The sequence below is a fragment of the Malus sylvestris genome, chromosome 16 (assembly GCF_916048215.2).
Source record: "Malus sylvestris chromosome 16, drMalSylv7.2, whole genome shotgun sequence".
In the NCBI taxonomy this organism is placed as follows: Eukaryota; Viridiplantae; Streptophyta; class Magnoliopsida; order Rosales; family Rosaceae; genus Malus; species Malus sylvestris.
In genome coordinates, this window is record NC_062275.1 from 24,812,714 (window position 1) to 24,826,649 (window position 13,936).

At 36.5% G+C, this 13,936-nt stretch overlaps 1 protein-coding gene across 1 annotated transcript in view; it reads right to left on the reverse strand.

Moving 5' to 3' along the window:
• LOC126607927 (uncharacterized) overlaps positions 1-13,936 on the reverse strand; it is a 96,690-nt gene that overhangs the window by 56,568 nt on the left and 26,186 nt on the right. The window lies entirely within an intron of this gene.

Consider the following 13,936-nt stretch of genomic DNA (forward strand, 5'->3'; position numbering starts at 1 on the left):
AATTCCAATAAAACTTAATCACAAATTTCATTTGGATATTTATCAAATATCCAAAAAAAAAAAAAAAAGAAGATTGAAAGAGTCAAATGAGAGAATTAGGTGGACATAAATACTTATAAATAAAAACAAAAAATAAACCAAAATCAATATTAACATTTCTATTCATGTTCATGGTTCTTTACACAAGTATATTTGTTGATTTGGTACTGCTAGAGAGGCTAAATTTATAGACAAAATTTACAAATTAAATTATATGTCACCAATAAAAATGAGCACATTTATCGATGCTTAAGTCATAATCCAAAACCAATCATTAACTTCCATATCATTAGTTTGAAAATTTTGATTTACAAATTTTATCTTCATAACATTACCCTAATTGATTTGAATGTTAAAGCAAAGGCTTTGGCCTTTTATGGCATATTAAATACCTCCCTTAGTGCGAAAAATAAAACGACTCTGCATCAGCTGCAAGCTTTGTTTTTCAATCTTTTTTTTATCCTAATCCACCATTTATGGCATATTGTTTTTCAGTCTTTATTTTTATTTTTATTTATTTTTATCCTAATCCACCTTTTGTTGGTTTGAGACATTTCATCTCTATTTCCTCACAAAATCTTCCTGATTATTCAACCGTTTATTTACATCTGTGAAATTCAAATTCAATCTCAGCAGAACGCAAACACCAAACTTAGATTAGGAAAAACCCTCAGTTTCCCAAAATCCCGCCATATTTTCAGATCGATTGGCCAGCGGCGAAGAATTTTCGAAGGAAAGAGATGGGGACTTTTAAAGAGGAACCAAACATACAATCCTCTCCCCTACATCTCAGAAACCAAAATCACTCGTTGCATGCCTCGTTACGGTTCCGGCGAGGAGAGGGTTCTTTTTTGTTGGTTTGGTTGTGGTCGCAAGGAGAGGAGTGAGAGGAAGAGAGAGAAGGGAGAACCAAGAAACAGAAAATATAAAATAAATACAGTATATATCTCTGATGGGTGTATCAGGATATAATCGAAATTAGTGCAAAATTGGGAGGGTAAAATCGGCAGAGCACTGTTCTTATGAACAGTGTTTCAGTTTATTTTCAGCTTTAGTATATATTAAATTTCTAGTTGGTTGGTAATGCAACAAGACGAGCCATGCTCCTTCAACCCAAAGTTGCCCTCCCCTCACCTCAATCTAGACAAGACACCTATTCAATTTTAAGGTAATGCTAAGTGGACTAAAGTTCTAAACTTAATTTTTCAAACCAAATAATGTTAATGTTAAGGAATTGAATTATTATTTAAATGTTGATTAACATGCTTATTTCATATTGGTGACACATCATTTGGTTAGCAAATTTGATTTAAAATTTTAGTCTCCCTAGCATTATTCAAAATATGTAAGGACATAGTATGTCCACATAAGCTATAACAGTATAAAAAAACGACATTAATGTTCTCCAACCCAAATGTCAATTCCTATGTGGCGATGACATGGATTGGCAGCAAGAAGGTTGCTGTCAAATTTGACAGCAGCTTCAAAATTAATTATTAATTTTTTTATTGGTATAATCATTATTATAATGAATCACCGATGCCTTTGTTTGTTGACGGGTGCATTAATGCGTGAAATTTGGAAAAATAACCAAAATTAGAACTTTATATAGAATTATAGCCACCCTTTAAATTTATGATAATTGTAACCAAAACCTAATATAAACGTACTAATATACCTTTAATGATTAAAACTTTTTACAAAATAAATCCAAAGAAATTCAAGGCTCACCTCAACAACTTAGACAATTCTAGCCTTCTCAAAAAGCTAGCCAATTTCTGATGAGAAGTTTTAGTCATTATTAAGCGCTTAGTTATTTTTCCATCTAATCTTAACAGTTACCTTTCTAAATTTTTCAAAAATCTCAATCTTTGTCATCTTCTTCCTATCATAGCAAAACCCAGAGGTTGGAGCCTCATGCAACATTACAATTTGTTTTTCGAAGACAATCATATCATTCATTCAAGGTAACCACTAAGCAGTAAGCTCTCCCCCTTTCTTTCCCTCTTGCATTTCTCTTTGTTGAAGATCAAATTGGATTTAAGTACACATTAAAATCAAATTGGGCTCTGATTTGTAACAAGATTTATAGAAAAATGATTGTGCTTTTTGTAGATCAACTGTTTGCGGAGTTGATTTCTAGGAGAAAAGGTGTTGGAATCAGATAAGACCAAAATGAGTTTTGGAGTTACAACCCTAATCTTTGCAATGGTGGGCGTAATTGCTTCCCTCATTGTTAAAAGGGTACTTAGTATTTTTACATCAACTTTTGGTTCTAATTATAATAAAATTAAAAGGGGTGATTATAATTCTATATGGAGTTCAAATTTTGGTTACTTGTCCAAATTTCTCCATTGATGCCTCTTTTGACACACCTCGATCCGGAAAGTCCAGTAGGACTCCGAATCGAGCTGTGCTGGCCGACACCTGGAAGGTGATGAAGTCATAAAGTGTAGTGATGTGGAAAATGTGAATAAATTTAAACTTAAATGTGCCTAATTAGGAGTGCGTTGTGAGCGGGAATGAACCAATTTCACACGTGATGTCAGAGCATAAGTAGAGTATAGTAGAGTGGATTGAGAATCATACCATTATAGGTAATCTCCAATACCCAGATTTGTCACGAATCCTCATCGATAAGAAAGCTCCACTAATAAAACTTGGAGGGATGAAAAATAAATCAGAACTAGTGAGCTTGAAAACAAAGTTTTAATAAAGATCTTCTAAACGTTATAACCCCTCGCTGTAACACCTGTTTAGTTTCCAAAAAATCATACTACATATAAGTATGAAATCAATTGTATACTAACAATAAATCCAGAAGTATACCACGACACAGCATCTCATAAAAAATATAGATAATCTGGTGCTTAATAATCCATACTAGTACGCAAGTCGAAGTCACCTAATGTGACCTATACGACTACACCCATATCTCATCAATCAATACTAGCACATAAGTCGAAGTCACTTATAGTGACTTGTACGACTCACCCATATCTCATCAATCAATGTTAGCACATAAGTCGGAGTCACCTATAGTGACTTGTACGACTCACCCATATTTCATCAATCCATGCTAGCACATAAGTCGAAGTCACCTATATAGCTCATCTACCAATTCTTGCACACAAGTCGGAACCACCTAAAGTGGTATGTACGACAGGCTGGCACCTACCTTGGTTCCAAGGTGAGCGTGTGGTGTGGGAGATGAACGATTATGTGAAGGCTAGGCCCTGTCCTCAGGCGGAGCATTAACACCGAGGTGCAAGATAATGAGCTATAATTACATCTCGACATAACCATACCCACTGCAATCATTATCATCAACATGTACTCACATGAAGCTTACCTAGGCGTCCGCAACGTCAGTTGGCATAACCACTTTAACGTCCCAAAATTTTGAATCGGAACTAAACTCGATAATAGGCCAAAATAAAATCACGGTTAATCTCTATGCTATTAACCATCATAACTTCTTTCCTTAAAGAATTCAAGTACCATGTTAAATTCGGGTTATTTTATGGCTGCATCTAATTGTCTTGTTAGACTGCCTACGTACCCTCAAAAGGGATCAAGCCATTTGTAGTTCAACTTAGTACTTCAAAGCATTCACAGTAATTATATGTCGGTAATATGCATATAGATATACCATAATGCAAATCTAAAACTCAACCATACCATAGTATTTTAACATATATACACACACACACACACATATATAACATGACATAAAATGCATAGAATAATTTAAAAGCAATTGTGGAATTATCACTCATATATATACGATAAAAATAAAAAGACCCACTCACTTGAAGTCTGCGCTACAATTCTCTAGCCCGAATATCAAGGCGTCACGAACCATCGTCGCCTAGAACAATTATCAAATAACGTCTCAGAATTCTTATCGATATAACACGTAACTTACATAAAACACATCCCCAATGACGTTCTAGAATGATTTAAGACCCATTGATCAAAAGTCAACCGTCGGTCAAAGATCGACGGTAGGGTCCACAACCCTACATAACTCGATGCAGAAGATCTACAACTCATATTTTCAATCCGTAACTTTCAAAGATCCACATTGTGTTTCTAAAACTTCATACTAAAGTTTTATTATGATCCAACGATTGGATCTCCGCCAATTGTGAATTCAAGTGACGGTCAACATTTTATTTTATGAACTTACAAATCCAATTCGGGAAGATCCGTAAGTTTCTAATATCCTCAAATATTACTTACTATAATGTATTAAAGTTTGGAGACGATCCAACGGTCTGATCGTCAATTCATATATTGACCAAGTCAAGCATCGTAATGAATTTAGGTTCAAACAATCAACCTGCGTCATATGAATATCCAAACTGAAATCAAGGCATCTAATTTAGCCTAAAATAGCATTGAGGGTCCCCTGGCCACGCGCTGCCGTACGCGCCACCGTGGGTGGCGGTCGGCCACCCCAACTCACCGGAACAATCAACTATTTCTAAAAATTACCAAAATTTACAGAATTGTAGGTCTTAATGAGTAAAGTAAACTTTATACCTGGGGCCAAGTCTAATTTGGTCGGGAAACACCTGAAATCGTCCACGAACCGCCGGAACCCTAGAATTGGGTGTGCTTCAATTCAACCTCCAAACTTGTTTCGACGCCTTCACCACTGCCTGGGCTTTGTTCCTGGGTTCTAAAGGAGTGTTCTAGTGGTGGTAATTGAAGGAGATGGTTTCACAATTGATGGATCCCGAGTAAAGGTCTCATGGCACCCCCGTGGGTTATTCAATGATTTACACCTAAATCCCTTCCAAATTTGGGTGGAAATGGAAGAGGGGAGGTCAAGGGATGATTTCCAGGTGAAGAATGGGTGACTTTCGTCGGAAAAAGTGGTGGAATCTAGCCGGAATTAGAACCGAGTTGAAAGCGATTTTGTTGTAGGTGTGGCTGACAGGAAAATGGAGATTCTCCCTCCTTATTGGCTGCCGCCCTTTTTCTTCTAATTAATCCCTTGCCCTTTTGTAATTGGTCCACTCATTCCTCCTTAATTTCTAATTGGTTACAATTCCCACATGGTGGGAGTTTATTTTCCTTTAAATCTAAAGCTTAGTGAAACAACTTCAAAAGTTCGCCACTATACCGTTATAATTCGGATTCACAAACGGTTTTCACCTATGCACTCGTACCAACGAGTACTAAACAAATGCACCAAAAGAATAAGTCATACATTCTTCTAGACGATAGTCAACAAAAATCAAAATCCTTGCCTCTAGGCATTTTAGTCAATTCCCTTGATTAAAATAAATAAAAACGTAATTTTAGGGATTGGCTATCACATCTTTGGTGCATTTGATGAACGGTCCCGATTTAATAATTATTAAATGTCCTTAATTAAATTTTTATTGGTTTAATCATTTATTTTATAAAACAATAAAATAATAATTAATTTGACATATCGGGTGGAAAGTAAAACTTCAAAAGATGTCAAAATGCCACATAGGCTATCAAATCTAAATTTTATGTTCAAAATTTGACACCTCCTTGGAGCTGCTCTAACATTACCATCGTCCTATGTCCACTTGATTTTCATTGTTGTCATTGTTCGAGGTAAAATATTTAACATATTTGTGGAGGAATTGATGAGCGAAGAGCAACTCTACCGATTTGTCAAAAGACAAGGGAAGAGCTACTTAATTGCCTGAAACTCACAAATTCATGTCCAGCGGGCCAACAAATGGAGGGCAACCACTATACCTATTAGGCTGCCCAATTAATTCAAGCCAAGGCCTAACCCCGTTGGCAGTGCAGATGTCACGCTGACATCGCATAATGGAGCGCGAGAGTCCGGGCCTAGTTCTAGCCGATAAAGCCGTTGGGATCTTAGCCTTCCACGATGTGGACGGTTGGATTTTCAATGGTCGGTTGATCTAGTGTTGGATTTTCAACCATAATTATGTTTCAATGAGGGAAAAAATTCAAATTTAGATGAAAGTCAGAATTTATAAATTGACATGCACCAGTTCCCTTATTTGGATTCATAAACATAGAAATTTAGAATTTCTACATGGAAAAAAAAATCTTGGAATTTGGAACCTTCAATTCCCAAGTTTAAATTACAGGTAAATAGGTGTTATTTTTCAATTTCTATGATTGAAAGTTTAAAAATAACAAATTCCATATTTAATTTCATTGTTCTTTTAGGTTAACCAAACAAAAAAATTCACAAATTCTAGAAAATGAAATCTCGTCATTTCAATTTCCGTCATTTTAAAATTATGTAGTAATCCTAAATTTCTTCATCCAAATAGAGTGTAAAAAAAATTTGGAAATTTTTGTGCAGTTGCCATGTGACGTAATTTGGTGCATCCAACAATAATAATTTTGAAAATCAACGACCAGCATTAATCCAAAGTTAAAAAATCCGAAAAAAATACAAAAAAAAAATACTCAACCATCTTGTTATTCCCCACACCACACCACAATTCAATATTTAGTTTTCTACAACTCAATATTATTAATGGATAATAACACTTGGAACAACGAGAATGGTTGAAAATCTCTCGTAAAAAATCTACGACGATAATGAACACGTGGAGGATAAGGCCAATAAAACATAACTAAAGTAAAATATATATTTGTGAATTGTAACCGCCATTGCCCTTGCCATCTCCAAATTGTTATGGACTCACACAAAGGCAACTATTGTTTAGAGTGAATAATAAGGGCAATTCCACCGACTTGCCCTTGCTCTTGCCTTCCTAAAATTAGTGGAGTTGGGCGGTATAATATAATTTTACAATGGTGGTTGTTCAATTACTATATTCTGGGTAAGTTACGTACATAAGTGATTTTAGTTAGGATTAATCTCAGTTTACTACCCTGAAGTTTCGTAGTTTTCAACATTTGGTACATGAAGTTTTTTTCATCCCAAAGTCATACCTCAAGTCTTAATTTTGTGACAGTTTCGTACATCTGTTAAGTTGAATGTTAAGTCAGCCATTAAATGATGACATGATGCCTATGTTGACAATGATTGAGCGTCACGTGTCAATATGGGCCCACGTAGATATTAAAAAATTTTAAAAATTAAAACCTTAAAAAACTTAAAAACTTAAAAAAAATAAAAAAATAAAAAAGCAAACAAATCTGGAACGTCACACCCTTACCCACCTTTTCTTTCCCGTCCGACTGCTGCACCACCATAACTTTTGCAATTCCATCTTCTTCCCTCTCAGTTCTCTTCCTCTCTCTATAGATCTCCATAACTTTAACATATTCTTCCTCTAAGCGAAAAACCAAAATCCATTTGAATTAAACCCTAATTGATTGCTAATAAAATCAGTACCTTCAAACAAATTGGGACCCAAACCCCCTCCCTCCTCCTTTCTCTCTCATCTCTCTTCCTCTCTCTCACTACAATTTTCTTCAGCGTATCTGGGTTGCATACGATGAGGCTCTCAATCTGGTTCTTCTTGGCATCGGGGGGGGGGGGGGGGGTCTCGTCCGAAGAGGAGTTGGGAGCGCATACAAATTCAAATCGAAGAGGAGTTGCAATTGTAGAGAGAGAAAGGAAGATAAAAATTCAAAAAATTCAAAAAATTCAGTCAAAAAATTCAAAAATCGAAGGGCAGCTCTACCTAGACCTACATGGAGAGAGCAGAGGCCTTAGGATTCTCGCCTCTCGTTTTCTATACCGAAACCCAAGGACTTCCTCCTCTATAGATTTGAACCCGATGACCTTCTCCATTCTCAAAGCTCTCATTTTGGTGGTTATCGAAGAGAAGAAGAAAAAGGGTTGGGAGGTGGTGGTGAGGGAAGGACGAGTGTGAGTGGGGAGAGGGACGGAGGATGGAGACCAAATCGGCAAGGATGGAGGAGGAAGAACGGGTCTGGGTGATGGGGAATGGTTCAGGTTTTAGTTTAGGTTTTAACTTTTTTTAACTTTTTATTTTTTTAATTTTTAATATCTACATGGGCCCATATTGACACGTGGCGCCCATGGGCACCATGTCATCAATTAACGGCTGACTTAACAACCAACTTAACAGATGTATGAAACTGTCCTAAAATTAAAACTTGAGGTATGACTCTAAGATGAAAAAAGCTTTATGTACCAAATGTTGAAAACCACGAAACTTCAGGATAGTAAACTGAGATTAACCCTTTTAGTTAATACATGTAAATTTAAAAGTATGTGGGGAATTTCTGTATGGCAATGTTATGATGATTGAGATGATATACGTTGGAGTGTACCATTTTGTTTGTGAAGCAAACGTGGACAAAGTAATACTGGATTGTCCAACTTATTCAAACTTTTTAAATCTCAATTGATGTGAAAATATTTATTTATTTATTTTTAATAGTAGATATGCACTATGAATCTTCTTTGGTCATAACATATGAAAATTTGACACCTTATTCAGTCGTAAAGTACACTTACGTTAACTAATAGTTGGGGACTTCAGTATTATTGCGGGACTAATTACTCCACGTACCACACTAATAAGTTTAAGAGCTTGTTTGGATATGCTTTTAAAATAACTGAAACTACTTTTGGTAAAAATGTGTTTAGATCCAATCTCTAGTAAAGATGCAAGTAAAATTTGGAAAAGCACTTAAAGTGCTTTATGAAAGAAGCACGTAACTGATGCTTCTTGCAGGAAACACTTTAAGCAAGGTTCTAAAAAATGCTAGGCGCTAGTCGGGCGGCGAGCTGGCACCTAGCACCTAGCTGGCTAGGCGGGGGTCTAGGAGGGCGCCTATACAGATTTAAGTAAATTTCTTGTATATCTTGTAAATAAGTGCATATTGACACTTACAAAAAATTATACTTGTATGAAATTCATGGATAAGATAATAAAAGAATGATAAAAGTGCAAAAAGAGTATCCAACAAGTCCAAAATTTAAAAACACATTAAGCATATATGTCATATAACCATAGTGACAAGTATTGTAGGATGACACATGTACAACAAGTTCACAATTTTAAACCACTTAGACATAGATAAGATTTTATTTATTTATTTTTATTTTCATTAAAAAAAACCGCCTAGCGCCCGCCTAGGGCCGCCTAGAGACTGGCCGATTTTTTCAATTGATTTGCAAGAAAACGCATCGGGTCACCACCGCCCAGCGCCTAGGCGCCACCTATGCCCTTTTTTCGAACATTGACTTTAAGTGCTTTTGGAACCCAAAAACATTCTCTAAAAGCGCTTTCAATCATTTTAAAAGTACATCCAAACAAGTTCTAACTCTACGTTTTTATGAGAGCAATAAACTTGAAATTTAGAAGGAAAAAAAAGTTAAATTTCTCAATAAACTTGCACAAGTTTATGTATTTAGATTCATAAATATAGAAATTTTAAAAAAAAAATCTGTATGGAAAGAAAAGGAAGTTTGGAAGCCACAAATTCTGTCTTTAGATTCCATCTAAATAGGTTTCATTACTAGATATCGATCACGAATGAGAATTAAAAAAAATGAAAAAAAAAAAAAACCACGTACATTACCTATAGCATTGTCGTCGCCCTGACCGCACTACCTTCGTTGCAACATCGCCACCACCACTACTTCTCTATGGCAATCAGCCACACTCTTAACGTCGTCATTGCGATCAGCGCTCCACCACTATCACACCACCCTACCACCACTAGCACCGCATTTCTATGGACATCAACAACCATTCTTCACTGTGGTCACCACTACCATTACTGCCACCACCATCCCCACATGATAACTCTAAATACATAGGGAATTCTATATTTAAATTACGTCAAACTTTTAAGTTTGCCAAATAAGAGACTTCATAATTTCTAAAAATGTACACTTCATATTTCAAATTCTGTCATTTTGAAATTTCTTAATATTCTTAAACTTTGTCATTCAAACAAAGTATAAGATCTATGAAAAATTGCTTGACAATTACTTGTGATTCTTATAGTACTCTTGTGGCATGTTGGAATAAACTGCAAGGTATGAGTATCATTCCGAATCCTAACAAATCCCCTATTTATTACCACACAAAGAAGGAATAATTAATGGGCCACATGTTAATAAGATGTGTTCCATTCCAAATTCTAACATGCTATCGTTACCAAGGGAAGGGGGTATAGGGTATGTTAAATCTCATATCTGAACAACTTAGTTATATATCATTCCCCCATTACCCATATCACTCTCATTCCCAAAAATATTCTTCTATCAGTTTATAAAATGAATATTTTCTCACTAAGTCACATAATGAATTAGTTATAACAAGATATCGAACTCAACAAATATTAAACTGTCTTCACCCTTTATATGAGACCTCTTATATACAAAGGAAAAAGGTATATATTCGAACAAAAAAAAAAAAAAAGAAATGGGTACATTGAATCTTAGTACTACAAGGTTTTCTTGTTAGACTATATATTTCATAAACAACTAAAAACACTAACCTGAAAGAATCCACAAATTATGCTCAATTGATAAAGTACTCAAAGTCAACATGGCATGCAGGAAAGATGAACCATCTTTTGACAAAACCATGCGGAATAGGCTCAACCATGGACTTCTCCTTCGGTGGAAATTGTACTGGAATCCTGCGGAATAATATGTTAGTTGACTAAAGTCTTCTGCACACTTAACACTCCTTTAAACTCGAACTAATGGGGCGTTCATATGAGTTTATGTGTGTTGTGAGCAGGGACCTTAGCCTTGTATTTATATAGACTTAACCCTAATGAACCTTCCCATAATAATGTCATTAGGAATCCTTGCGGTCCAAGGATAATTGATACACCAAATCTCATTCCAAATATGATAGAATTAGGAGCCCTTATTCCCCAAGGAAATTCGGAATATATTAACTTTACTTGGGGTACAAGCTATAGCTATTAACTAAATCCTAATCTTATTTATATTCCAAGCAATCCTTAAATTAACTGTGTAGACCTATTAACTGTTGGATTATGGTCCAACGTCCATCATTCTCCCACTAGGTCAAACAATTAATTTAGAAAAGATCTTTAATGGATTTATAAGCAAGATACTTTATTGGCCAATGAATTTAGTCAGCTAATAAGGTTCCTACATTTCTGTCAAATGGAATTTACTTATCTAGAACTATCGGAGACTATGAACTTGGTAGCATCCATAAGCTCTTATAATCACTGAAATATGCTCTCCATTCACATGAAACATACGCCACGTATTTGGTAGTTAAGTGAATCAAAACCTGAATTGAAAGTATCAATTCATTCACTTATTGGCAAGCTTGAGCCTCATCTGTACCATGCTTTCAAATTTCTGAATCGTAGGAGAAGTGTATGAATTGGAAGAATTGAGGTTTGAGAAAAGGGAATTAGGGTGAGAAATTGGAACTGGAATTGAATCAATCGAAGAAGAAGATTCAGATGAAGAAGCCATGACAACGAGATGAAATGGAGAAGAGAATTAGGAATTGTAACAACAAGATTGAATCAAGAGATAGCAGAGCAAAAGTGAGAAAGGATCGGAGCTGCAAGGCGAACGGCTAGAGATATCATGAAAGAATGAAATCTCTAGAAAAACTTCTCTTTGATTTGAATGAATGGATAATTACAACAAAGAAAGAGTACATTTGCTAATTCATCAGGTCCCTAACTATCTTTACTAATTACAATTATAAGTATAAACAAACTACTTAATGACTGAACTTAAATTGCTAAGTTTGCTTCTTTATTTACAAGGTTGTCTGAGTATCACTTCCTTCCCATTCGCCAAAAGACAAAAAAAATTGTAACTAAAAACTGATTCCATCATTTACCACTTCAATCGCAACCCTATTAAGCAAATAGCATGCTTTACAAATTGTTGATGCACAAAATTAGCGAGGACTTTGGTACAACAGAAAGTGTTAAGTTTGTGACCTTCGCAAGATTGCTCCGGTCACTAGTGTGGATAAGTAAGTAAATGGATAGGGACAGGGAAGCAAACACAAGATGTACGTGGTTCACCCAGATTGGCTATGTCCTCGGAGTAGAGGAGTTCTCATTAATTGTGAAGGGTTACACAAGTACATAGGTTCAAGCTCTCCTTTAGTGAGTACTAGTGAATGATTTAGTACAAATGACATTAGGAAATATTGTGAGAGAATGATCTCTATTTATAGAAGAGAGTTTCTAGTTTCATTCTGACATTGACACGTGTCGTGTTGTGATTGGCTTCTGATGTCAACACGTGTTGCGATGTGATTGGCCTTCTGGTTTGAGGGAAACTCTTCTGGGTCCTTGACGGTATAACGTTGACCGGTGCTCAATAGTTTCAGGATTGGTCAAGTATGGTACAAACAGTGCTCCCCTAAGTTCTCGAGTGAGGGAAGCTCCTCGGTTGGGGACTTGCAAGATCCAAGCTATTGAGTAATCACGAAATTTCTAACTACCGAAGTGTGGTATCATTTTCACTTGCCTTATCTGTCTCATATGTAGATGTGGCATCTTCTCTGGAAGTACTTTTCCTCCATCCAGGGGTGGTATCTTTAACCGATGAAGATGCACAAGGTAATGTATCAATTTCACTTGAAGCTTACTTGTAGTTTCGAGCTTGGTCAAGTGCGATACAAACCCTATAGTAGGAGTCCCCCAAGTCGCCGAGTTAGGAGATTTGCTGAAGGAGGTAACAGACAAGGTAAGCAATCAGACTTCCAAGCAAGCAACCTGGATTGGAGGTTCGACTTCGGCTTCCGGTTGATTGTTCTCCTTCTCCTTGTGTCGTAAACAGCAACAAGGATAATGAGAAGCAAATGGAGAAGAGATGATATAAGATACTTTTGCTTTTGAAGAAGTAACTTTCCACAAGCTTATTCTTGAATTGGGCTGGAGGGTTTTCTAGTTTCCTCAAGAATATAAAGCCGACTCAAGAATTTGAGGGTAAAAAAAAGTCCACCAAATCTAGAGTACGTTCGACCCTGATGATATGAGATACTTTTGCTGTTACCAAAGTAGTGGATGTATCGGCACGTGTTCTGTTACGCTTGTCTCCACATGCTTCCTTGTATCCTTCTCACTTGCCCTATCTGTTCCCCAGACAGATGTGGTATCTTCTCTGGAAGCATAAGATGTTGAAGATAAGTACTCGAGAGCAATGCCAGGTAAGTAATCAGGCAAGGGGTTCCAGGCAGTCAGTTCCTGACTGGAAGCTTGATTCCAAGTGCTGACTGATTGCTCTCTTTCTCCTTGTCTTGTAGGTAAGAACAAGGCCAAAGGAAAAGACATGAAAAAGCATGATATAGGATACTCTTGCTTTTAACCCTGATGATATGAGATACTCTTGCTCTGGTGTGGCTTGTTTGTAGAGGTATTATCGGGATGAAAAGAAGCTGAGTATTTCGAGAGACTCTACTGAGAGTGTCCTCTCGGATGTGAAGAAAAGTTGAGCATTTTTTTTATTTGCAGGTCTGCCTAGCTGTGGAGGATGGAGGTCGACATATATAGGAATCTCCCTAACAATAAGTAGTAGTGCTATTCCTTTACCTTTCTCAGTCATAGCAATGTAGTAGGAGCTGCAAACTTCACGTGTTTTAACTTTGAAAAAATGTTTTGTGGTATCTGGAAAGCTGATGTTGCATGTGAAGATTGCAGACAAGCTTTATCCAAGGAAATCTGGCTCTCGAAGTTCGGAGAGCGGTGCCTCTTCAGTTTTTGAACAAGTAATCCTATTGGGGATCTGGCTCTCGAGATTCAGAGAACGGTGCCTCTTCGATTTTTGAGAAAGCAATCTTGTTGGAAGTCTGACTCTTGAGATTCGGAGGGTAGTGTCTCTTCGATTTTTGAGAAAGTAATCCTATTGGGAGTCTAGCTTTCGAGATTTGAAGGGCGGTGCCTCTTCGATTTTTGAGCACGTAATCCTGTTGGAAGTCTGGCTCTCGAGATTCGGAGAGCGATG